The sequence below is a fragment of the Mandrillus leucophaeus genome, unplaced genomic scaffold (genome assembly GCF_000951045.1).
Source record: "Mandrillus leucophaeus isolate KB7577 unplaced genomic scaffold, Mleu.le_1.0 Scaffold981, whole genome shotgun sequence".
Classification (NCBI taxonomy): domain Eukaryota; kingdom Metazoa; phylum Chordata; class Mammalia; order Primates; family Cercopithecidae; genus Mandrillus; species Mandrillus leucophaeus.
The window spans coordinates 401445-425658 of NW_012110708.1; the positions used below are offsets into that span (position 1 = coordinate 401445).

Sequence of the window (24214 nt, forward strand, 5' to 3'; positions counted from 1 at the left end):
AGACGGGGTTTCTCCATGTTGGTCAGTCTGGTCTCGAACTCCCAACCTCAGGTGATCACCCACCTCAGCCTCCCAAAGTGCTGGGATTACAGGTGTGAGCCACTGAATCCGGCTTAAAAGGCTTTTGACAAACACAGCAGGCTCTTGCTTTTGTCCTTTTTATCCCCCAGGCTCTACTTTCCAGGGGTAGCTACTACCTCAACTATGTCTGTTTATTTTTTCTTCCTCTTTTTTTGCTTTTGTAATTCTAAATCAATGTAGAATAAGTCTTTGACTTTCTAGTATCATAACTGAGCTCTTTATTATTTCTCTCTTAAATCCTCCAATGTAGTTACATAACTTTTTTGTAAAAATAGTATTTACATTATTGTGTACACTTGTATTGCTAAATAGGGACTTATGGTTATGTTTTTTTCTATACATTTTTGCTTTTCCCAGAGCAAATAATTGCATTTTGATTAGTTATCTATTTATCTTTGGCTGTGTTCCCTCAACTACTCCAAGAAGTATGTTAAATGCCTTTTGATTTTTTTTTTTTTCCAGGTAGCACATTAAATCATCTGTCAGTTCCACTTGGTTTCCTCTTAGAGACTTCTTGGTCTGGAGCATTCCATTCTCTTGCTCCAATCTAGATAGTAGGATTATTTTTTCTGGGACTTCCTGTTACTTCTTTCCTGTCTGGGAACCTCTGTGTCTTGGATCTCCTGTCTTCCTTTTTCTTGCTTTGCTTCATTTTACTACTACGTATGTATCCTCAGTAGCTTCTTAAGAAGGAATGATGAGAGATAAATTACTTGAGGCCTTGAATGTTTGAATATGTCTATCCTATCCTCATACTTTATAGATGGTTTGGCTGAATTTAAAATATTAGGTAGAAAATACATTTTTTCATAATTTTGATGGCATATTCACAGTTTTCTGTCTTAAGGGTTTTTGATGAAAAGTCCAAAGCCATTCTGATTCCTCTTTTTTACTCTTGTTTTTTTGAAGCTCAGGTTCTTTTTCTCTGGCATTCTGAAGTTTTATAAGTTTTTGTGTGGTTGGTTGGTTGGTTCTTTCCTTCCTTTCTTCCTTTTCTTTCTTGTATTACCTTAGTGGATCGTTTCAATCTAGGGACTCCTATCTTTTAGTTTTCAGAAATGCCTTTTTTTTTTTTTTTAAATAATTCCCACCCTTTATTTTCTCTCTGTGTGTGTGTGTGTGTGTGTGTTTGTTTCTGAGATGTCTGTTGGTTTGGTTATTGAACCCCCTACAAGTGATCTTCAAATTTTCTTAACTAATCTCACCTCTTGCGTATTTCTTTGTACTGGAAAGAGTGTGCAGGGGGGGAATGGTTCTTAATTTTAATGATCATGTTTTTAAATTTTAGAATCTTTTTCTGTTTCCATTTCATTGCATCTTATTTTATGGATGTATTACCTTACCTCTGATGTGTGTATTTTTATTTTTTCTTTGTGTTTAATATATTTTTAATATTTCTTCTGTTTCCTCCAGTATGGCTGTTCATTTCAGGAATCTTTTCTTTGTTTAAATCATAAATATCTGGTGATCCTTGACTGTCTATAATGAAGAGAAAGATCCTGAGGAGTTGATTGCAAAGGAGAGAACATGTGTGTATTGGTGGTCTAGTGACTTGTGAGTTCAGGTGGACTTTTCATTGGGAGTCTGCCCCAAATATCGACACCTTTACATCTCGTTTGGGGCCAGTGTTCGCAACGAAGAAACCGTCATCTCGTGCCTCTGGTATGCTTGGTGATATGCCAGCTGCCAGGGTTTGGGTTACCTGGCTGAGGGAGGGATGGAGGCTGTAGCCTTTGACTTCTAGGTATACTTTTCCTGTCACTGTGATTCAGTTTCTTCAGAAAAAATTTTGGGTCTCCTGCTGGAATTGGGGGTCGAAAAGTTTTGAACACCTCTTTCAGTGGCTCCTGCCTTGTCTAGGCTGAGCCTCAGATCAGCCTTTGGCATCTCCTTGGTGCCTCAAGACCTGAGCCTCTTAGAGGCTCTGAGGGACAGTGACCATTCCTTCAACTACTTTGCCATCTCGCAAAAGTTTGTTTAAAAAAGTATGTTGTCTTTCCTTTTCTGTTTGTCCTTGTGGTTTGATGTCTTTGTGATTTCTTTTTTTTTTTAAACTATCATTTGAGAGGAATTTTGGAGGTAAGGGATTATGGTCATTTCACAATGTGTAAATGGCAGTTAGGGTTTGGGTTTAACTATTGAAGATGATGTGTGTCTTTTTGTATGAACAGTATTAAGAGTAGTTAGTAGTGGTGGTTGTAGTAGTAGTTGACACTTTTAAAAGTGCTGTCTTTTGTCTGTGTGGGGCATAGAGGTCATCCCTGTGTTACGTACTGTCATTTCCATTTTACAGATGAGTGTTAGTCTGCTCTGGCTACTGTAACAAAGTACCATAAATTGGGTGGATTGTAAACAACAGAGATTTATTTCTCATAGGTTTGGAGCTGGGAAGTCCAGGATCAAGGCTCTGGTAGATTTGATATCTGCTAGAGCCCTGTTCCTGGTTTATGGATACAGCCTTCTCCCTGTGTTCTCACGTGGTGGAGCTCCCCTGGGTCTTTTTATAAGGGCTCTAATCCCATTCGTGGGGACTGCTCCTGTGAGCTGATCACCTCCCAAAGGGCCCAGCCTGCTAATACCATCGCCTTAGGGGTTAGGATTCAATGTAGAAATTTTCAACAGAGAAATGAGAAAACAATAATCTTAGAGTAGGTATGTATTAATAACTAGCCTGGCTTTTTGGTAGTAGTAGGGCACGCAGTCCTGATGGAAGTGTATCTGTTCTGAAACCCCAAAAGCTTCGGGAGCTTTTCAACTCTGGTTGGCCTTCCTGTGTTCCTGGGCCCTGGTTCATCGCTTGCATTTACTTCTCTTAACAGGCTACAATGTAGGCATTTATTTCTGCATTGTACTGATGAGGACCCTGATTCAGGGCCTTTTGGACAGTGAGTAGAAGGCCAGGTCTTGAGTCAGTCCTGCCTGAGACCTGAATTCATACTGCTTCTTTATCAGCTCTGGAGGAGTGCAATTAACCAAAAACTCAAGGAGTAGAATCTGCAAGCCTGCAGGTGGTTGTTTGTGGTCTTTATTATTATGCTAATTATTCTCGCATCCTCCCATGTTCTCTAATTGATAATTTTCATAGTACTGAGCTCTGTGGAATTCCAGAGCCTGTGAAGGTGGCATATGGCTGGGCAGTGCCAGAAGCTTGGGAAGAACATGCTGGTGGGTGAGGGGAATGATATAAACTGGTTATGGCAACAGTGGTGGTGGTGATAGGGGTCGGGGGGGGGACTTTTGGGAAGAGACCCCATTTCTACCAGTTAGAAATTCACTTTGGATAACTTGCTTCTCCTTTTAAAATAAATACCTTTTGAAAAAGTTAAGCATGTTCACATTTTATTTAAAATCAAGTCAATACTAGTTGGGATCACTGTGTCCCAAATCAGTCCAGAAAAATTTTTTTGAAGCTAAACCAAGTACCATATATTGTGGTAGAAAATGACAATTCAAAATTATTACATTCCTTTCCCTGAAGATCTCGGAATTTTGTAGGGGAGACTTGCATTTATGACTGCGTCAGAGATGAGTTGGTGATTGACATAAGTTATTATAGGAGTACTTACTTTTGACTGTGGAAAGGGCGGAGGAGAGAGAGGCTTAGAGAGTTTAGGAAAGTTGTCCCAGGAAAAAAAAAGACATTTGAGCCTCATCTTGAAGGATGAATTTGATAGGCAGAAAAGAGCAGTTCAAACCAGGCCGAGAAAGTAGTGTGAACAAAGGCATAGAGCTGTGTGAAATTGTGGGGTAGGAAAAATCTAATGTGGCTGAGGTGAAAAAATTAGCAAAGCCATGGAGCGTCACAGGATAAAGCTGGAAGGTAGGCTGAGGTTAGAGTAGGAATTTGAACTCTTATAGGTGAATTCTTCAGTGAGCTGCTGAAGAATGCAGAGTAGGAGAGTGCGCAGTCAGGTCTGGGTGATAGGGAAGATAACTTTGGCCCCAGTGAAAAGGATGGCTTTGGAGAATGAAATGCTGGATCTGGAAAATGGGATGGAGCCAACCTTGTGATGATAAGAGGGGTCAACTAAGGCAGTTGAAGGGGTGGGATGGATTTGTGAGGAATTTGGTGAGTTTGGCGAAGACTTAGCAGAAGATACTTTAGGGCTAAAGAAAGGGGAGGTGTCACAGAGGAATCTAGGGTTTCAGATTTGGGCAACTGAACCAAAGGACCCTTTCCTTTTGGGAGAAGTGGTTGGTCAAGGGAAAGAAAAAGGAGATGAACCATGTATTTCTCTCCTCCCAGCACCCGTCTTTCCTAAATCCCAGAGCCCATGCTTGGTGTGGGGGAGGGGTGGAGGGTTGAAGGCGTCCTCTGCAGGTGAGTCTGGCATAAGCCACCAGAGGGCCCAGCTGCTGGGTGGGTTGTTGGAAGGTTAGCACTCTGCAGCAAACCCTTAACCGTAGGCATTTTGGTGGAGTTGGTATTTATTTGAATCCATGTGTTCTTCATTGGGAGACAGGCAGAGACATTGTGCAATTGTGGGTTTGAGGGTTGTTGTTTTTTCTCCTTATGCGACACATGTGAGAGAACTCTAACCAATTACAGCTAAACCTGTCCCCTGTGAGTCACATCCTGAGTTGACTGGTCAATTCCGAAGGTGCTGCCTAAAATGCTGTTTGGATTTTAAGGATCACTTTTGGGACAAATCAAACATGTGAACGTTTATTCAGGCACTTGAGTTGAGAAGTTCCATAGCGTTACTTTTGGTGTTTTGATGCAGTTATGCCAATGTTCTGAAGAATCTTGCCAGCTACACATCCTAAAGCAAAACAAAAACTTGTACATGAAACAGAACCATTAGCTATTCTAAAATTATATCACACTTAAAAGTGTACATTTTTGTGCATTGTTGATGTAAATCAAGTACAATATTTTCCAATAAAAATTTTATTAAACAGCATTCATGTGTGCAGGACCTCTTAAAATGTGCCAAAATAAATGTGTATTGCTCAGTTACATAATAAACAGTTGTTGAATGATTCTTCTTGTGTGTTCAGCAGTGATAGTGCTGAGTGGATTTCATAGGTCTCATTCTTTTATTTTTTTTGAGACGGAGTTTTGCTCTTGTCACCCAGGCTGGAGTGTAATGGCATGATCTCGGCTCACTGCAACCTTTGCCTCCCGGGTTCAAGCAATTCTCCTGCCTCAGCCTCCCGAGTAGCTGGGATTAGAGGTGCCCACCACCACTCCCAGCTAACTTTTGTATTTTTGGTAGAGACGGGGTTTTACCATATTGGCCAGTCCAATCTCGAACTCCTGACCTCAGGTGATGCGCCTACCTCGGCCTCCTTTCAAAGTGCTGGGATTACAGGCATGAGCCACCTCGCCCGGCCTCATTCTCATTCTTATATAAATTTTAAGCTGGAATAGACAGCACACAAGTCTCTAGTTAGGGATCACCTGTAATTTAGGGAGGAGGAGGAAGAGCGTATCTTGCTGTATGCCAGGTACTTTACATGTGTTCTCTTTTATCAACCATAGGAAGTCGGTGGCATTGACTGTTTTTTGTTTGTTTGTTTTTTAAGCAGATAAGGCTGAGACGCTGAGGTTGTGGGCAATTACAGAATTTACTGTAGGTCACAGAGATGTGTGGGGCTATGTGACTGCAAAGTGCATGCTTTCTCTACTGTGCTGCCTTTGAAGATTAACAGTTTACTTAGTCTTTAACCAAAATCATCTGAGAAGCTTTACCAAAAAAATACAGATTCCTTGACCTACCCTGAGCAATTTGTTGAATTGACTGAGATGGGGCTCAGGTAAATTAACGTTTTAAATGCCATGTTTAATTGATTACAGGATGTACAGTTTTTTCACATTTGAACATCTCTGAAATCAGAACCATGTTATAATCGGTGGTGAGTCATCAGGCAGTTGATAGCTTTTTTCTTTCTTAGTGGTGCAAAAAATAATGATGTACTTTAGATTAAATGAAATATGATAGTATAAAAAGATGATACTGTAAAGGGAACTTAAATACACAGTTTGTCAGCTTTCTTCCTTTCTTTTTTGAGAGGGAGTCTTGCTCTGTCTCTCAGGCTGTAGTATAGTGATGCGACCTTAGCTCACTGCAGTCTCTGCCTCCCAGGTTCAAGCGATTGTCGTGCCTGAGGCTCCTGAGTAGCTTCGGACTACAGGTGTGCACCACCACGCCTGGCTAATTTTTGTACCTTTTTTTTTTTTGGTAGAGATGGCGTTTCACCATGTTGGCCAGGCTGGTCTCGAACTCCTGACTTCAAGTGATTCCCTCCCTTCCAACCCCGTCTCGGCTTCCCAAAGTGCTGAGATTACAGGCGTGAGCCACCATACCAGGCCTCCACCTTTTTTGTACGCGTATGTGTGTGCTTGTCACAACTTTCAGAATTGTAAAATTCACTGGTGGTATTTATTATTTGCTTATGGCAATAACTGTGTAGTAATGCCCTTCCGAGGAAACCATAAAATGAATGAGATATTGTCATTAGATTAAGAGCAATAGCAAGGTTACTTTTCAGCCAAGAAGCTGCAGGCAAGGAGAAATGTCAGTGGTTCTCAACCTTTTTTTGTGAAAGCCTCAGGCCCTTTCCCTAGAAAAAGGCGTGAATGTCCACACATACCAAATTTTGTGTACTGTGCTAGGACTTCTTAGACTTTTGGGGCCTTTGATGGACTCCTGATGAAAAGCTTAATGGGTGTACCTGAGTGTCACAAAAACTGGTATATATCATATTCTGTTTTACATCCTAAGATCTGACCTCCTACATGAATTTTTTTTAAATTTGCATATATTAAGATTTACTTTGTTGTAAAGTTATGTAGGTGTTGACAAATGCATAGTGTCCTATATCCTCCACAGTATCATAGAGAGTAGTTTGCACTTTTAAAAAATCCCCTGTGAATGGGGTATTTGTGTTTATAAATACTCCCTCCCTTTTATTTTAAATAAGGTGCTCTAAAAATGTATTTATTTTGGAAAATTTCAAAAATTCAAAATAAGGCATAATAATATAATGAACTTCTATATACCCGTCATCCAGCTTCAGCAATTCTCCACTCATAGCCAATTCTGTTTCATCTCTACCACCTTACCCCCTACTCCACTCATTTGCCCTTACTCTCCCTATCCTCTTAGATTATTTTGAAGCAAATCCAGACATAATTTCATAAAAAATATTCCGATATGTATATATGAAAGAAACTTAAAAAATCTAACCATTATTGCACATTATTAAGAAATTAAGAATTTATAAATATCAAATATCTACACTGTTGAGCTTTTCCTGATTTATAAATATGTAAATGTATATGTGGAGACTCTTGCCTACCACCAGGATCCACTTTTATCCCTGCCCCTCCCTGCACAACTCACTTGGTTGCCTTGGTGCCAGACTCCTCCTCACCCTAGAGTCTGCATTAGATGGCACCTCTGCCTAGGGTTCTTTTCCCAGATCTTTACATGGCTGGTACTTTCTAGATCTCAACTTAAAATGTCAATTCCCCAGAGAGGCTTGTCTTCCTAGGGTTGATCCCTAGTGCCTCTCTGTGCTGTCACACTGTTTTAAGCATCCGATACTTTTTTGGTTGTTTCCATCTCCTTTAGTGAAAGTTAGTTCTGTTTGAATAGAGACTGTTTAGGTTGTTCCACTTTATATTTTTAGCACGTGAAACAGTACCTGACATGTAGTAGGTTTTCATTAAAAGTGGAACAAATGAGTAAACGAATGAATCATACTTACAAAAAAATTCACTATCCTGTGCCTTAGTGGAGTCATCATTCTGTTGATCATTTCCCATTGCCTGCTAAGTTATTATCCAAAAGGAAATTAGACTGAAGCTATACTTACTAATGGAAGTTTACATATGTTAATTTTTTATAGCTGCTTTTCTTTTCTTTCCTTTTTGAGACAGAGTCTCACTTTGTTGCCCAGGCTCGAGTGCAGTGATGCAGTTACGGCTCACTGCAGTTTTGATCTCCCAGACTGAAGTGGTCCTCCTGTCTCAGCCTCTAAATAGTTAGGACTACTAGGTGTGAGCTACCATACCCCACTAATTAAACAAATTTTTTTGGTATAAATGATGTCTCCCTATGCTGCCCAGGATAGTCTGAAACTTCTGAGCTCAAGGGATCCTCCCACCTTGGCCTCCCAAAGTGCTGGGTTTACAGGTGTGAGCCACTATGCCTGTTCTTGATAACTTACTTTCTTTGGAGTTGCCTAATTTGCCTCTCCCATTCCCTTGCTGTCTCTGGTGCTCCCATGTCAACTTCCATAGCTCCATACCCTGCATAAGCAGACCTGTATCACTGCACCCATCATATTTTGTCTCCCCCTCCTGTACCAAGGCTACCTCATGGGTTGGCACAGAGCAGTCTCTCAATAGACTGTTGGCCCACACTACAACTGGAGGATGTGAAATATTCAAGAGAGATTCTGGCAGAAGCCTTTATCAGTAATGAAAAGCTAGGAAATACAATTTCTAATTTTTTTTCCCCAAAATGCCTAATCTGCTATCCTATCCAGTCTATTTTCTATCTTATTTACAGTATAGTTTTCAGCCCTAGAAGTTTGACTGGGGTCTTTTTATATTTTCCATGATTCTACTTAACTTTTTGACCATGCGGAGTACAGGTATAATAGTTGTTTCAGTGTCCTTGTTTGTATTCTAACATTTGTGCCTGTTCTGTGTTGATTTTGACAACATATCATGTTTACTTCCTCAAGTGGCACAGTTAGGAAAGATTCTTAGTGCCTGCAGATTCCTGGCTTTTCCTTGGGAGGAACAGGAGATTCCCTTCCATGTCTTCTTGAAGCTGATTTCTAAACCACCTATCAGGACCAAAAGGGTGGGCCTACCTGCTTTTCCTTGGGCAGAAAGAAGGCAGTCTGAAGGAAGGAGGGGAAGAAGGGGTGTATTTATGTTGTCTGCTATTGTTGATCATGCATGTATTCTTTCTCTGGAAAGCCCTTTTTAATCCTTCTTCTGTGTGAACATACACTCTCAAGACAGTTCTATCAAGACACTTAGGGTTGCAGGACAAATGTATGTGGAAAATGCTGAAGAGTGTGGCAGAGAATTACGTGAAAAATCACATTTAATCCACAGATTATTGCTTGAACAGCTATGGGATTGAAAATTTACATGCTTATTCGATTATGAGGAAAGGATGCCCCTGTTATATCTACAGTCTAGTATTTTAATCCTTGTCTTATAATGTAGTTAAACATTAGGTCTCAGCTAATTTTCTAGGTATAATATGACCACAGCTAGATTTATTAGATTCTGATGAACAAACTGTTATTTTATCAATTTCAGCTTGTTACTTTCCATAACCTAAGAGCATTTGAAATAGGAGCTGCTTGTTTATTTTCCTTTTAGCATTCATTAACGTGTGTTCAGTGGTTTAATACATGTTAAGTGATTTTGGTTTTCTTCTCTGATTAGTGGCTCATATTACCACTGTCCTCAGAATCTAGAAGATTATCTTGACTAAATGAATTTTTACTTAAGGTTTAACTGGCATATGGAAACTGTGGATGATATAATAAAATAATAGTGTTTTGGCTGACACTGGGAAACCATGGATGATATCATAGAGTAATAGAATTTTGTGGCTGAGGAGGGACATTAACATCATCTGGTTTAACTTTTTTGTTTTGTAGTTGAGAAAATTGTTGCCTAGAGAGGGCGGTTAAGTAATTGGTTGCCAAAGGTCATTCAGCTACCTAGTAGTGAAGCCAGGGGAGGAGAAGAAAGAACCATGAACTCTGCTTTATAGTTCTCTTTCTACAACATCACTTTTTTTTTTTTGCCTTAACTAATGGTTCTTGACATTTTCTTTAAAGTACCATTTTCTTTAAAACCCATCTTTGATGTAGTTGACCTTTATCGACAGCCAGCCATTCATGCATCTAATATTTAAGTAGTTACAAGTAAACTAAGACCTCAGCCTTGTTTGTAAGATGTGCAAGGTAATAGGAAGATGGACATTTGAAACAACTCCCTGAAATATGTTTTGTTAAGTGCTATAAAGGTGGCTTTTAAAATAAAGAGAGATGGTTTGCTGATTTAGCACGAATGAACCATGTGTGCAGCTTTGAGAAACCAATAGTCAGCTTTTAAAATCATTTGGAAAAAATTTTTGAACTGTTGAATTATTAGAACCTGAGTTAGGCCAGTTCATGTGAATCACAGGCCTTGGAATAACTTTGAACTTAAAATTGTCTAGGGAAAAATGAATTTTTTTTTGATGAGCCTTAAGAGTTTTGCAAGAATAACTTTGGTTTTTTAGCTTTGAATTTGGGTTGTTTAAAAAAAAATTATGAAAAAATGCCATGCTTTCTAACAAGAGAGCAACATTTTTACTTTGCTGGAATTGGCAGTGGAAAATTGAAGTCTGGTTAATGTAACTGAACAGCTGAAGTATTGTCATCCTAAATCAGAAGTTAAAAATTCTATGCATTCTAATGACAAAATGCTACCTCTTTAGTCCGTGGCTGTCCATTCTTGTTCTTGTCTGCTTTCCAGCAGAGCCCCCTTTTCTCTCGGCATCCTTGTCAAAAATCAGTCAGCCCAAAATATGTAACTTTATTTCTGGACTCTCAGTTTCTTCTATTGGTCTACATGTGTGTCATGCCAGTACTATACTGTTTTGATTAAAGTAGCTTCGTGGTGAGCTTTGAAACCAGGAAGTGTGAGTCCTCCAGCTATGTTCTTTTTAAAAATTGTTTTGGCTATTTTGGGCTGCTCACAATTTCATATTAATTTAAGGATCTGCTTTTCCTCTTGTGCAAAAATGGGAGTCAGAATTTTGGTAGGGATTTTGCTGACTCTGTAGCTCACTTTGGGTAATATTGTTATGTTAACAATGCTGAGTCTTCCAGTCCATGAACATAGGGTGTTTTTCCATTTATTTAGGTCTTTAATTCTTTCAGCAGTGTTTTGTAGTTTTCAGTGTACAGTTATTCCTAAGTATTTTATTCTTCTGTATGCTATTGTAAATGGAATTGTTTTCTAATTTCCTTTTTGGATTGTTCACTGAGGGACCAGCTCTTATTATGCATTATACCTCTCCTTTCCTACTTGGATTGTTTTGCCCCAGGACAGTGTCTCAGCATTCTCTTCTCTTTTGATTTCTATGAGCTTTACTTACATAACCTTTGACTCATTAGGATTGTTGGAGTCACCAGACCGCTACAAAATGATACTCAGTGACTTTATTTCCCTGACTCTAATTTTCATTTATTCCCTCCCTTTATCCCAAAGGGATATTAGAACCTACCCTGATTTTTTTTTTTTTTTTCCTTTGACCAATCTGGTGTCCCAGTTCCCAGTTTTCTTCCCCTCCCCCCCCCCCAAATAAGGCACTCATTGGAATGACCACCTTAGACTCAGCCCTTGGAATTTCCTAACTATAGCACCCAACCTTCCTTCTCAGTCACTCCCTTCTACTGGAACCAGGCTCTGTTTCCTAGTCTCATAAAGAGTTACCCTGCTCCTAGCTTGTCTCAGAACTGGTTCATTAAAGCATTACTGAATAAATTGTCTCCCTCACTACCTCTCTAATCAGTTCTCACTACTCACTTAACCTCTGTGACGCTTAACACTCCCTGACAGTAATAACCCCTACTGTCCACCATCCCTGCTTTCAGGCTGCATTTGATTGCTATTGTCATCTTTGAAACACTAATAATTAATAGCATTTAGAAACAAGTAGGTTATCTAGCCCCTATCTTTATGTGTCTTTTACTTTTCCTTGAAATTTTTTTCAAGCATATGATGGGGAAGGAAAGAAAAAGGAGTTAAAATTGAGAGATAAAGCATGGTATTCTCTATAGATTTCATCTTTTTCTAAAAATAAATTTGTTTAAAATTCTTTTATTTCATTAATTTTATTTCCTGATTATTAGGGTAAAATATACTCATTTGTAGACTATTTGTAAAATATACAAGAAAATATATAGACTGGAAAATATATTCATTATAGACTATTTGGAAAATATTTCTAAAGAAGAAAAATACCATGTATTATTTAACCATGCATTGACAATTTTTGATAAATGTATTTTCAATTTTTTTTTCATGTTTTTGTTTTTTCTTTATGTAGTTGAAACCATTTGTGAAGGTTAAGAATATAGGTAACTCTTTGAAATAGATGGTACTTAAAAATGTGTATGTTCAGTTTTGCCTCACTCCCTGCCTTCTTCCCATTGCCTGGTGGTCATATTATGGGCTGTACATTTTCTCCTTTAAGAAATTGATTATGCTTTTCTTTATAGCTGATCACATTTTGTAAATATCTTACAGATGATTTGAAGTAATTCACATTTCCTATAGAGTACCATTTTGATGTATGTATTAATTATGGCTATACCTATAAATGATATCTTTTATATGCTAATATCATTCATAGACTGATAGTTTTGTACCATGGTCATACTTATATTTGGTTCTCCTCATATTTCTACTATTTTGGTTTTTAAAATTCTTTATAGTCTGATACAGAACAGTGATGATTCATGATTATTACACATCCTAAAGCATACCTCTTCTCAGTGTAAAACAATTCTCTATCCCCTATTAAAAACAAAAGTTTTACTAATCTCTCAGTATGTTTTAGAGAAACTTTTTGGGGAGAATACATAATTGAGATGTTTCCTGAGGCGTTCTGAGTACTGTTTTTGCATATGATGAGAGTTTGTCTGGAAATAGAATTCCTTGCCTGCTTCCTCTTCTGAAAATTAAAGCTGTGTTCCATTCCCTATCGTCTTCAGGGTTTTCTGTTATTCTCATTCAGATAGCATGGGTAACTCAATAATTTTATTTCAGTCCCATTGTCAAATGTTGCATGTGGAAACTTTTCCCAAGTTTTGGTCTTCTCTTTTGGTCTCTCTCTTCAGTTTATCGTACTTTGCCAAATTTTGCTATTTGATTTAACTGGGTATTTTAAGGGAAAGTTGGAGAAAGGTGTTTTAATCATTAATAATTTATCATTAATGGTGTTAACATTAATATACCAAAGATAATGTCTTTACAAATGTGATTTTTTTAATTGAATTTTATTTTTGAGGGCCTTTTCTCTATCTCTTATCAACCTTCATGGATTATTTTAGACAGTAGTTGATTGTATTTTTGTATCAATGAGTTGTTGCAGCTGTATGCATATTTCTTTAAACACTTTTATTGTTTTTCCAGTTTAACTTTCATAGAAAATTTAAGAGAAGAAAAAGAATAAAAGCATATAATAAAAATAATCCATAATCCACCATTTATATTCAACCACTGTTAACATATTTTGTTATTTCCCTTTTTTTTTTTAAAGTGGAACACAACATGCATATGAATATATGTTTAACTTTGATTCACTGGATGTTTATTGAAGACCTGTTACGTACATGAACTATTCTAGGTGCCAGACATTGTTGAAAATTTGCTGTATACAGTTTGTGTGTTGTAATTTTCATTTACTGTTATATTCTAAGCAAAACTCATTTTGCTACATTATTTATAACAGCTTTATTCATGGCTTCATAGTCTTTTTTCAGTGTTTTTTAGTTACTTATTTCGTCATTAAAACCTGTCTTCAAAGAAGAAGCCCAGTATGTTAGATAGATGAACAAGGAGCAATTTAGTTGAAAGGATATTATGACTTGGGGTATCACCTCTCTCCTCCAAAGAAAAACTGTTGAAAACTGTTGTTCTCTCTTGTGGATGTATTATAGTTTATTAATCATTGCTCTGTTGCTGGTAGTTTATATTATTTCTTTTCTTCAGTTTTAATTGTTTCTATTAATATATTTGTACATAAAAATTTGTGTCTGTCTTTCATTTCCTTAAGATGAATTTTAGTAATGGAATTACTGGGTCAAAGAGTGTAAATGTTTATAAAACTTTATATAGAATCACAAATTACTTGTCATAACCTGTATAACACTCAGTATTATTTTTAAATAAGATAAACATTTCTGTTATAACATCAAATGCATTCCATAAAAAACCCTTCAAGTTTACCTAGTCACTAAAAATAACAAGATTTATGAGAAAAATAAGGTTAAGGGCAAACCACTCAAGACCTCTGCAATTTTCAAAGCACAGCACTAACAAAAGCGTAATTGGTACCTTATGAGATGACTTGGGCAGCCCAGTCAAACCATTTAGCATGGCTTGTGTTGCCTCAGAAGAGAGTGAAAGATACTAACATACAAGGTGTGGTCTTGAGACAGTACACATGAAAGTCATTTTCTAAACCAATGTGGTTGCCATAAAGGTGGGCACCAGAGGAAGTGCAGCTTGCTGTGCAAAGGATGGGAATGCTCCTTTGGGATTCCTGGGTACAGGTGCTCATTTTAAATGTTCTTGAAATAGAGCTGAGAGGGCTTCTGCTTGGCAGCAGCTGAGCTGAATGAGGATCTTTTTCTTTCTCACTGAAAGTTATATAATTCTATTCCTGCTATTCCAGATCCCCTTGCCTAGGAAAATTAATATGTGAACCCACTTCCTTGTTACACTGGAATGATCTTATTTACAAACCACTTAAAAGCTCGTGTTACAGAAACATGTCTCACAACATAACAGACTGTATTTGCTAATTTGATGCGTGAAAATTTGAATAGAATTTTATCGGTTTCGTTCAAACCTTTTCAAACTGGAAATAACTACCTTAGCTAATAAAGAATGGAATATCTGTTTCAAAACATGTTTTCAAAACCTATAGTCAGAAAACAGCAACTGCGTTTAATGATTGATTGTATTGCCATTTCAACACCTCAGTCTATGGTAGTGAATTTTAAATTTACAATTTATTTTTGTGGTCATTAGGTGTTCATAGAGATTTGGATCACAGGGCTTTAAATTGTCAGCAGCTTATAAATATTTATTTGCTGAGGGTACAAACATCATCTTGTAGTGAGTCATTTGTGGCAATGGCTTAATCTAGGATTATGCAGCATTCAATTATAGCACCAGAAAGGACAGGAAGTAGAAGAGTGAGTTCAAGGTTGGGTGTCTTTTTCTGAGCGGATTGTGTGTGTCAGACGTAGGCTGTGGTGGGAGAAAGTGGAAACCTGCACTGCTAAGAAAGTAATTGAAGTAACTGAGGTTGAGGCCTGTAAGAAGAAACTGAGGAAATGATTGGTACAATAGAACGGGAGAAACGAGAGGATTATAGATACTGGAGACAGAATGACCCTGGGAGCAGCTGTTGTAATAGTAAAGGAAAGAGCTGAATAACACTAGCTGTTGAGATACTATAGTTCAAGATTTTAGAGGCAGAGTAATTCGCATATTGCTGCTGTCCATAGAAATGAGTTTCTTTGGTATGGATGGAGGTTGTTGGAGTTGAGGAATAAAAGGAATAAAAGAGTCATTGAAGGGCAGATTGGAAGTGGGTTAGTCTCAGGGACATTGGGAGCCTGCCCCAATGAGACATAGAAGAGGAATGTATAGAACTTGTATAAACTGGTCCCAGAATCCTCAGTGAATGAGGTAGCTGAGATACTGAGAAGGATAGAGGGTGGCATAGTTTGATGGCATGATTGTAAAGAAATAGAACTTTTGGTAAGGATGCTCAAGCATGACTTCAGTCATCTGAGTGGCCATGGCGATCCAGGGCAGTGTCCACTGAGGGTAGGAGAATGGGCCCTTTGGGCTCCACAGGGCCAGGGGGAAGTTGTACTTCAGAAGGATAAGGAGTTTGGTGGAAGTCAGAGTGGTGTTAATGGGTGACAGTCTAGAAGCAGATCATTGAAAGGGGATAAGGGGTGGACAGCCAGAGTGCTAAGCCTACCAGCACAAGTTGAAGTCCAACTAGGTTTTAGAAGCCTGAGAAAGTTGGCTGACTGCAGTCTTTGCCCTGTCTTCAGTTGTAATGTGAAGTTGCTCTGATATGTTGAAAAAGAATATTCTCTACTTAGGAGGCATAGTTTCTGTTGAAGTTGGTAGTTTCTGTTTGGGCTGGTAGAACCAGAGAGACCTTGAGCAAATTGGGGAGAACAGATGTTCCCAGGAGGCTGGGAAGGAATTGGTTATATCCACCAGTCTACTTGACAGATAAGATAAAATTTCTAGTAGAACAAAATCACGAATATCAAATGACTGCATATGTATGACTTAAGGATGTGCCTGCATTTTTTTTTTTTTTTCTTGTCTGGCTGCTTACAGGTCCTTTTTATCTAGCTTAACGTGGAGTTGAATTTACAGAACTCCTAGATGCTCTTGATACTTTGAACTGTGTCTGGAAAACTTACTCGTTATTTTTTGTTATTATTACCAGTAATAACAACAAATTGTTATTTATTAGAACAGAGTTCTTTATTTTCCTGGGAAAGGTGTTTTGAAGTTTAAATATGGAAGTTGGTGATCACTTAAGATTAATTTTTTCTAAAATTTTTGATGTTAGTACAAGTACTATGCTATGATTTTGCAAGCTTCTTGAGATAAGCAGAGGGGTAAAAACCGTTGAGTTTTCCATCTTTTTCCATCTTTTTTCCATCTTTTAAAAAATTTAGGTAAAGTACGTATAATGAAATACACAGATTTTAAATGTCCTGCTGGTTGAGTTTTGAAAAATGCATACACCTAGTAACTATCACTCCAACCAAGATATAGGACATTTCCATCACCACAGAAATTCCATGATGCCTCTTTGTAATCAGTTCAACAGTTTCCCTTCCACTCCCCTTTCCAGGGTAACCATTGATCTGATTTTTGTCACCATAAATTACTTTTGCCTATTGTATAACTTTACATAAGTGGAAATATTAGTATATACTTTCTTGTGTAGTTTCTTTCACTCATACAGTCTATGAAATTCATCACTATTGTTACCAAGTCTATTTTCATTGCTGATTAGCATTCCATTTATATATATGCCACAGTTGGTTATCTGTTCATCTGTTGATGGACGTTTGTGTTGTTTCCAGTTTTGGCTATTGTGGCTAAAAGGGCTGTGAACATGGCCAGGCATGGTGGCTCACACCTGTAATCCCAGCACTTTGGGAGGCCGAGGCAGATGGATCACTTGAGGTCAGGAGACCAGCCTGGCCAACGTAGTGAAACCACGTTTCTACTAAAAATACAAAAATTAGCCGGACATGGTGGCAGGTGCCTGTAATCCCAGCTACTCTGGAGGCTGAAGCAGGAGAATCGCTTGAACCTGGGAGGTACATATTGAAGTGAGCTGAGATCCTGCCTGGGCAACAGAATGAGACTCCATCTCAGAAATTAAAATGTCGTGGGGAGGGATATCAATATTTGTGCATAAGTCTTTTTGTGGACATATGTTTTCTTTTCTTTTGGATAATTACTCAGAAACGGAATTCTTGGATCATAGAATAGGTGTATGTTTAACTTTATAAGAAACTGTGTTTTCCAAAGTAGTTGAAAGTTTTTTACACTTTTAGCAATGTGTAAGATTGTATAATAGTTACCCCACCTCCTTGACAATGTTCAGTGTTATTTTCTTTGGTGCTAGTGGCTCTCATTGTGGCGTTCGTTTGTAGTTCTCTGATGACTAAAGATGTTTAGCACCTCTTCATATGCTTATTGGGTATGTATATAATTATGAAATGTCTGCTCACATCTTTTGTCCATTTTATCTAATTTGGTTTAAAAAGTTTTGGTTCTTTATATATTCTAGAAACAAATCATTAAAAAAAATTAACCAACATCTCTCCCTTCCCCCAGACAAGTTCTTTCTTAGATATATATGTTGTGAATATTTTCTCCTAGTTTGTGACTTTAATTTCATTTTCTTAATGTTTTTTGAGGGACAGAAGTTGTTAATTTTGATGAATTTCAGTTTTTAATTTTGATAATTTTTAAATTTTGATAAGTTTTTAAATTTTGATAATTTTCAGTTTTTTCTGGTTGCTTTATGTTCTGTGTCACCTGTCCAGGAAATCTTTGCTTACCCCAGGTTGTGAAGATTTTTCTACCCTACATTTTTTTTTTTTCTCAGCCCGAGGGAGAGCAAGGGAGAGATGGAAGGAAAGATGGAAAGGGATGGGGGAAAGAGAGAGAGAGAGAAAAAGAGAGAGAGAGAGAAAGAGCAAGCAATAGAGAGAGTCCAAGGCAGAGGGAGAAGAAGAAAAAGAGAGAGGGCGAGGGAGCCAGAGAGCAAGAGCGACAGGACCCCAGAGAGGGAGCGTTCCGCTCTGGCAGACATGGCCCCTTCTATCCTACGTTTTCTTCTAGAAGCTTTATAGTTCTGGCTTTTACATTTAGGTTTATATCTCAGATTGGGTTTTGTATGATATGTAAGATAGGGGTTAAGGTTTTTTTTGTTTTTTGTTTTTTTTTTTTAGTAACCCTAGGAAGAGTTTTTTAAACATTTATTTTTTCAATTTTTATTTACACATTATAATTGTACATATTTATAGGGTACAGTTTGGTGTTTTGATACATATCTCTGCTGTATAATGATCCAATCAGGGTAGTTAGTGTATTCATCACATCATACATTTATCATTTCTTTGTGATAATAAACTTGAAAAGCCTCTCTTCTAGCTGTTTTGTGATATACCGTGTTTTACTGTTAACTAGTCACTCTACTGTGTGTTAGAACATCAGAATTTATTCCTCTTATCTAACTGTAAGTTTGTACCCACTGACCAACCTTTCCCCATCCTCCACTTTCCCCTCCCCTCCTCAGTCTCTGGTAATAATTACTCTGCTCTATTCCTATGATACTAACTTTTTTTTTTTTTTAAAAAAAGATTCCACATATGAGTGATATCATGCAGTATTTGTCTTTCTGTGTCTGGCTTATTTCAGTTAACATGATGTCTTCCAGGTTCATTCATGTTGTAGCAAATGACAGAATGTCCATTTTTTTAAAAGTCGAATAATATTACATTGTGTACATTTACCATATTTTCTTTATCCATTCATTCTTTGTTGGACAGTTAGGTTGATCTCATATCATGGCTATTGTAAATAGTGCTACAATAAACATGGGAATGCAGATACCTCTTCGACATACTAATTTCATTTTCTTTCGATATATACACAGTAGTGCGATTGCTGGATCATATGGTAGTAGTAGTTGTTGTTGTTGTTGTTGTTTACCCCCTACACAGTCTTGTTCTGTCTTCCAGGGTGGAGTACAGTGACACAATCATAGCTCATTGCCGCCTTGAACTCCTGGGCTCAAGTGAACCTCAGATCTCAGCCACCCAAGTAGTGAGGACTACAGGCATACACCACCATGCTTGGCTAATTGTAAACATTTTTTGTAGAGACAGTGTTTTGCTAATTTTGCCCAGACTGGTCTCATACTTTTGAACGGCCTAAGTGATCCTCTGTTCCCGGCCTGCCACACACTGGGATTACTGGCATGAACCATCATACCTGGCCTTACTTTTAATTTTTTAAAGAACCTCCAAAGTCAGGCCAGGCACAGTGGCTCACGCCTGTAATCCCAGCACTTTGGGAGGCTGAGGCGGGTGGATCACGAGGTCAGGAGATCGAGACCATCCTGGCTAACACGGTGAAACCCTGTCTCTACTAAAAATACAAAAACAAAATTAGCTGGGCATGGTGGCGGGCACCTGTAGTCCCAGCTACTCCGGAGGCTGAGGTGGGAGAATGGCCTGAACCCGGGAGGCGGAGCTTGCAGTGAGCTGAGATCGCACCACTGCACTCCAGCCTGGGCGACAGAGCGAGACTCGTCTTAAAAAAAAAGGACCTCCAAAGTCTTTTTCGTAATGGTGTACTAGTTTATAATCCTACCAGCAGTGTAATAGCCATCCTAACTGGAATGAGGTGGTAGCTCATTGTGGTTTTAATTTTCATTTTAAGGTGTTTTTTTCCTGTATATTTATGCATCTAGTTGCTTTATATCTCTTGTTGAAAATACTAAAATTAAATTGCTTTGGTTCCTCTTCCAAGGCATTTTCATTTTCAAGATTGTTGTTGTCATGTAAATTTTGTGATTAATTTTTTCAAAAAATCTCTTGAGATTTTGATTGAGATTACTTTGAATCTGCAGATCAATATGAGAGACTTGACATCTTAACAGTATTGAGGCTTATCTAAGGAGAATTGCACAGTATGGCTTTCCACTTTTTAAGGTCTTCTCTAATTTTTCTTAGCCATGTTTTACAGTTTTCAGTGTAGCGATCTTACATAGCCTTAGAGTTATTCCTAGGTCCCTGGTATTTTTTAATGTTACAGTATTGACTTTTTAAGTTTTATTTTCTAGTTGTTGCTAATATAGAAATACAATTGATTTTAAAGTATTGGCTTTGTATTCGGAGACCTTGCTAAATTCACTAGTTGGTTTTAATAGTATTTTAGTAGATTTCATAGTGCTTTCTATACATACCATTATGTCATCTGTGAACAATGACAGTTTTGCTTCATCCTTGTGCTTTTTATGTCTGAATACATTGGCTAGGACCTCCAGTACAAGGTTGAATAGAAGTTGTGGACGTGGACATCTTTGCCTTGTTTCTGATCTTAGGAATAAGGATTTAAAAATTCACCATTGAGTATGATATTAGCTCTAGGGTTTTTTTTAATGTTCTTTACCAAACTGAGAAAGTTTCTGTCTGTTCCTAGTTTGTTGACAGTTTTTATCATTAACAGGCTTTGAATGTTGTCAGATGTTTTTTCTCTATCTATTGAGATGATACGGGTTTTTATTTTGTTAATGTGGTAAATTATACTGATTTTTAGAAGGTTAACCTTTCATATATACTTGGTCATGATGTGTTAATCCTTTTATGTATTCTTGTATTGAATTTGCTAATGTTTTGTGGAGAATGTTTTAATCTATGTTCATAAGGGATGTTGTTCTGTAATTTTCTTTTCTCATAATGTTTTAGTAAGTTTGTATCAAGATGATGCTGCTGGCCTCATCAGATGACTTAGGAGGTATTCTCTTCAACTATTTTCTGACAGAGTTTATGTAAGATTGGTGTGGTGTCTTCCTTAAATGTTTGATAGAATTCACTAATGAAGCCATCTGGACCTGGAGCTTTCTTTTGGGATAGGTTTTTAATTGTTTGAAATTTTTATTTCTTTTAGTTTGGTGAATTTTGTTTTTAAAGGGTTCTTGTTTCATCTAATTTGTTTATTTTATTGTCAAAGTTGTTTATACTAATCTTTTTATCTTTTTAGCATCTATAGGATTTGTAGTAATATTTCATTTTCATTACTAGTATTGGTAATTTGTGTTTGGTGTTTTTTCTCTTTTTTCCTTGATCAGTCTTGTGAAGTGTATTAGTCTTTTCTAATAATACTCTTTTGGTTTCATCCTTATGGTTAATATCTTTATCATATGGTGTTTGATCAAGGAAGGTAGCCTCTATGATTTTGGTTTGAATCTGTTTTTATATTTAAAAAATTTTAAATATATGTGGTCTAATTCATGATTAATCCCCCCTCACTTTTTCATGTCCCATAATTTTATGTTCAGATCATCTATGTCCACACTCAATTTGTATCTGTTTTGATCTTATTTTTTAAAGAGAGAGGGTCTTGTGTTACACAGACGGGAGTGCAGTGGTGTGATCATAGCTCACGGTAACCTCAAATTCCTGAGCTCAAGCCATCCTCACGCCTCCTGAGTAGTTAGTACTACAGGTGTGCACCACCACTCCCAGCTATTTTTTAAAAAGTTTTTTATAGAGATGGGTTGTTGCTGTGTTGCCCAGGCTGGTCTCGAACTTCCAGCCTCAACTGATCCTCTTGCTTCAGCCTCCCAAAGAGCTGGGATTACAGGTGTAACACTATACCTGATTGTTCTGATCTTTTGATTTCTGAGAGGATGTTAGTTTCCGTTTGTGGTTGTGGATTTGTGTGTTTCTTTGTGCCTTTTTGTCCTGTTGGTTTTTACTTTCTGTATTTGGAGCCCTTTTTTTTCAGTTGTACTACTGTATCCTCTTGTGGTTTTTATTAATGTGAACTCATTAATACATTTTATATTAACACAATTATTTTGAAATCCTTTCAACTTGAGTTCTAGTTTGTCTCATGTCAATACTGCCTCGTGTAACTTTCTTCTTTTTATTTATCTGACATATATTTCTAAGTAAACAGCACCTATCTAGACTAGAGTAAGACCCAGACTTAGGAAAAAAGGCAAATTTAAATTATTTACAATTTTTCCTCTAACGCCTTTCTCCAACACCACCAATCCTCCATTCCTGGATATTTGCTAACACTCCTGCCAGCAGGGAGAGGCTTTTGCAGAAGGGTCTACATTTCTCTCTCTGCTTTCAATATCTTTTGTAGGATAAATAAAAGCAGTACTACCCAGCTAGTGCTGTGGGTGGCAAGCCACCCAGGTGCTGGGGCAAGAGACTGAAGGCACAAGCTGTTCCAGTATAATAAAGAAAATGTATGGAACAAGAATAGTTATACTAGAAATAGAATATAGATATAATTACATATGAATATTATTAATCATTAGTTTGTAGCATTACTCTTTATTCCAATGTTATAATAATCTGTCTTCTACAATTATAACCTAGGAAAAACCAGGTCATACAGAGATAGGAGCTGAGGGGACATGGTGAGAAGTGACTAGAAGATAAAAGTGTGAGCCCTCTGTCATGCCCGGATAGGGCCACTAGAGGACTCCTTGGTCTAGCGGTAACACCAGTGCCTGGGAAGGCACCGTTACTTAGCAGACCTTGGTCTTGTGGTAGTGCCAGTGCCTGGGAAGGCACCGGTTACTTAGCAGACCAGGAAAGGGAGTCTCCCTCTTCCCTGGGGGAGTTAGAGAAGACTCTGCTCCACCACCTCTTGTGGAAGGCCTAACATCACTCAGGCCCACCTGCAGTCATCTGGAGACCTAAATGTCTCCCTGCGATGCTATGCTTCAGCGGTCATGCTCCCGGTCCACTTTCATGTTCCACCCTGTACACCTGGCTCTGCCTTCTAGGTAGCAGTAGCAGAAGCAGAATTAGTGAAAGGATTAAAATCTTTGATCTCTCCGAGAAATGCATAGAAGAAATAACGACGTAAGCTGGCCCCTCTCTGTCTCCACCTAGGCTACCAAATAGGGAAGGGCCCCCTGTTCGTTGGACACACGACTCACGTGACCTTACCTATCACTGGAGATGACTCACACTCCTTACCCTGCCCCCTTGCCTTGTGTGCAATAAATAACAGCACAGCCAGGCATTCGGGGCCACTACCGGTCTCTGCGTCTTGGTGGTAGTGGTCCCCTGGGCCCAGCTGTCTTTTCTTCTATCTCTTTGTCTTGTGTCTTTATTTCTATGATCTCTGGTCTCCGCACACAAGGAGAAAAACCCACAGGCCCTGTAGGGCTGGACCCTACAAGTGCAGCAGCTTCCCCCTATGTAGCATGCCTTAAATTTCATTTCTGCATTAATGATTTTATTACATCTAGTTCAGAAACGAGAAAACGAATTTTACAGGATAAATACCTGTAGCCGAGTGATTTGTTTCTAGGTCTCTATTCTTAAGAGGTATGAGATCTCCATCTTGACCTCTCTGCATACTGTGAGGTTTCAGACCCCATCGTGCCGGCTCAGTAAATGTGAAATTTGCGTTTTGGCTGTTGTCATCAGTATCTTTTCCCCCTCTAACTTGTGGAATATATATGTCATGTATTACTAGAGGGACACCTGGATAGAACTTCAAATAACAGTAAATCAATTCAAGAGAAAGTTACTCCCTGCTTTTAGTCTTTCAGTTCCTTGGATGATCATGGGGAAATCCTGTGTGAGTTTTTTTATTTTTTTTTTTACATTTCTGAAATGCTTGATTATACTTCCCTCCTCCCTTTTTATAAACAATGAGCTAGGCTCGAGCTCACTGCCTTCTTGGTAGGCACCAGAATTGAGCTAGAATTTAGTGCATTTGTTTTGTTTTTCTTTTGTTTTTTGATAACTTTTTTTTTTTAAACAGTAACTGTTGATTTGCCACTGAAAAGTAGTGTTTAAATTTTGCCTTACAAATTTTTATTTTAACAAATTAAATGAGTTTTAAAGAAAAATATTAAATACAGGTAGGATAAAAGGGTGTGACAAAATTGAGAGCCTGATACGTTTGGGAGATTGCATGTGCCCTGGTTGAGAAGGTGGTATGGGAGTGAGTGAAACTTGGGAGTCACTTCTCTGGCATTCCAGGCTCTTCATTTATTTTTGTTTTGTCTGTAGTACTAACCTCTTGGTTAACAAGTGT

At 38.0% G+C, this 24214-nt stretch overlaps 1 protein-coding gene across 1 annotated transcript in view; it reads left to right on the top strand.

Annotated features, from left to right (window-relative positions):
* RYK (receptor-like tyrosine kinase) overlaps window positions 1–24214 on the top strand; it is a 106895-nt gene that overhangs the window by 12601 nt on the left and 70080 nt on the right. The window lies entirely within an intron of this gene.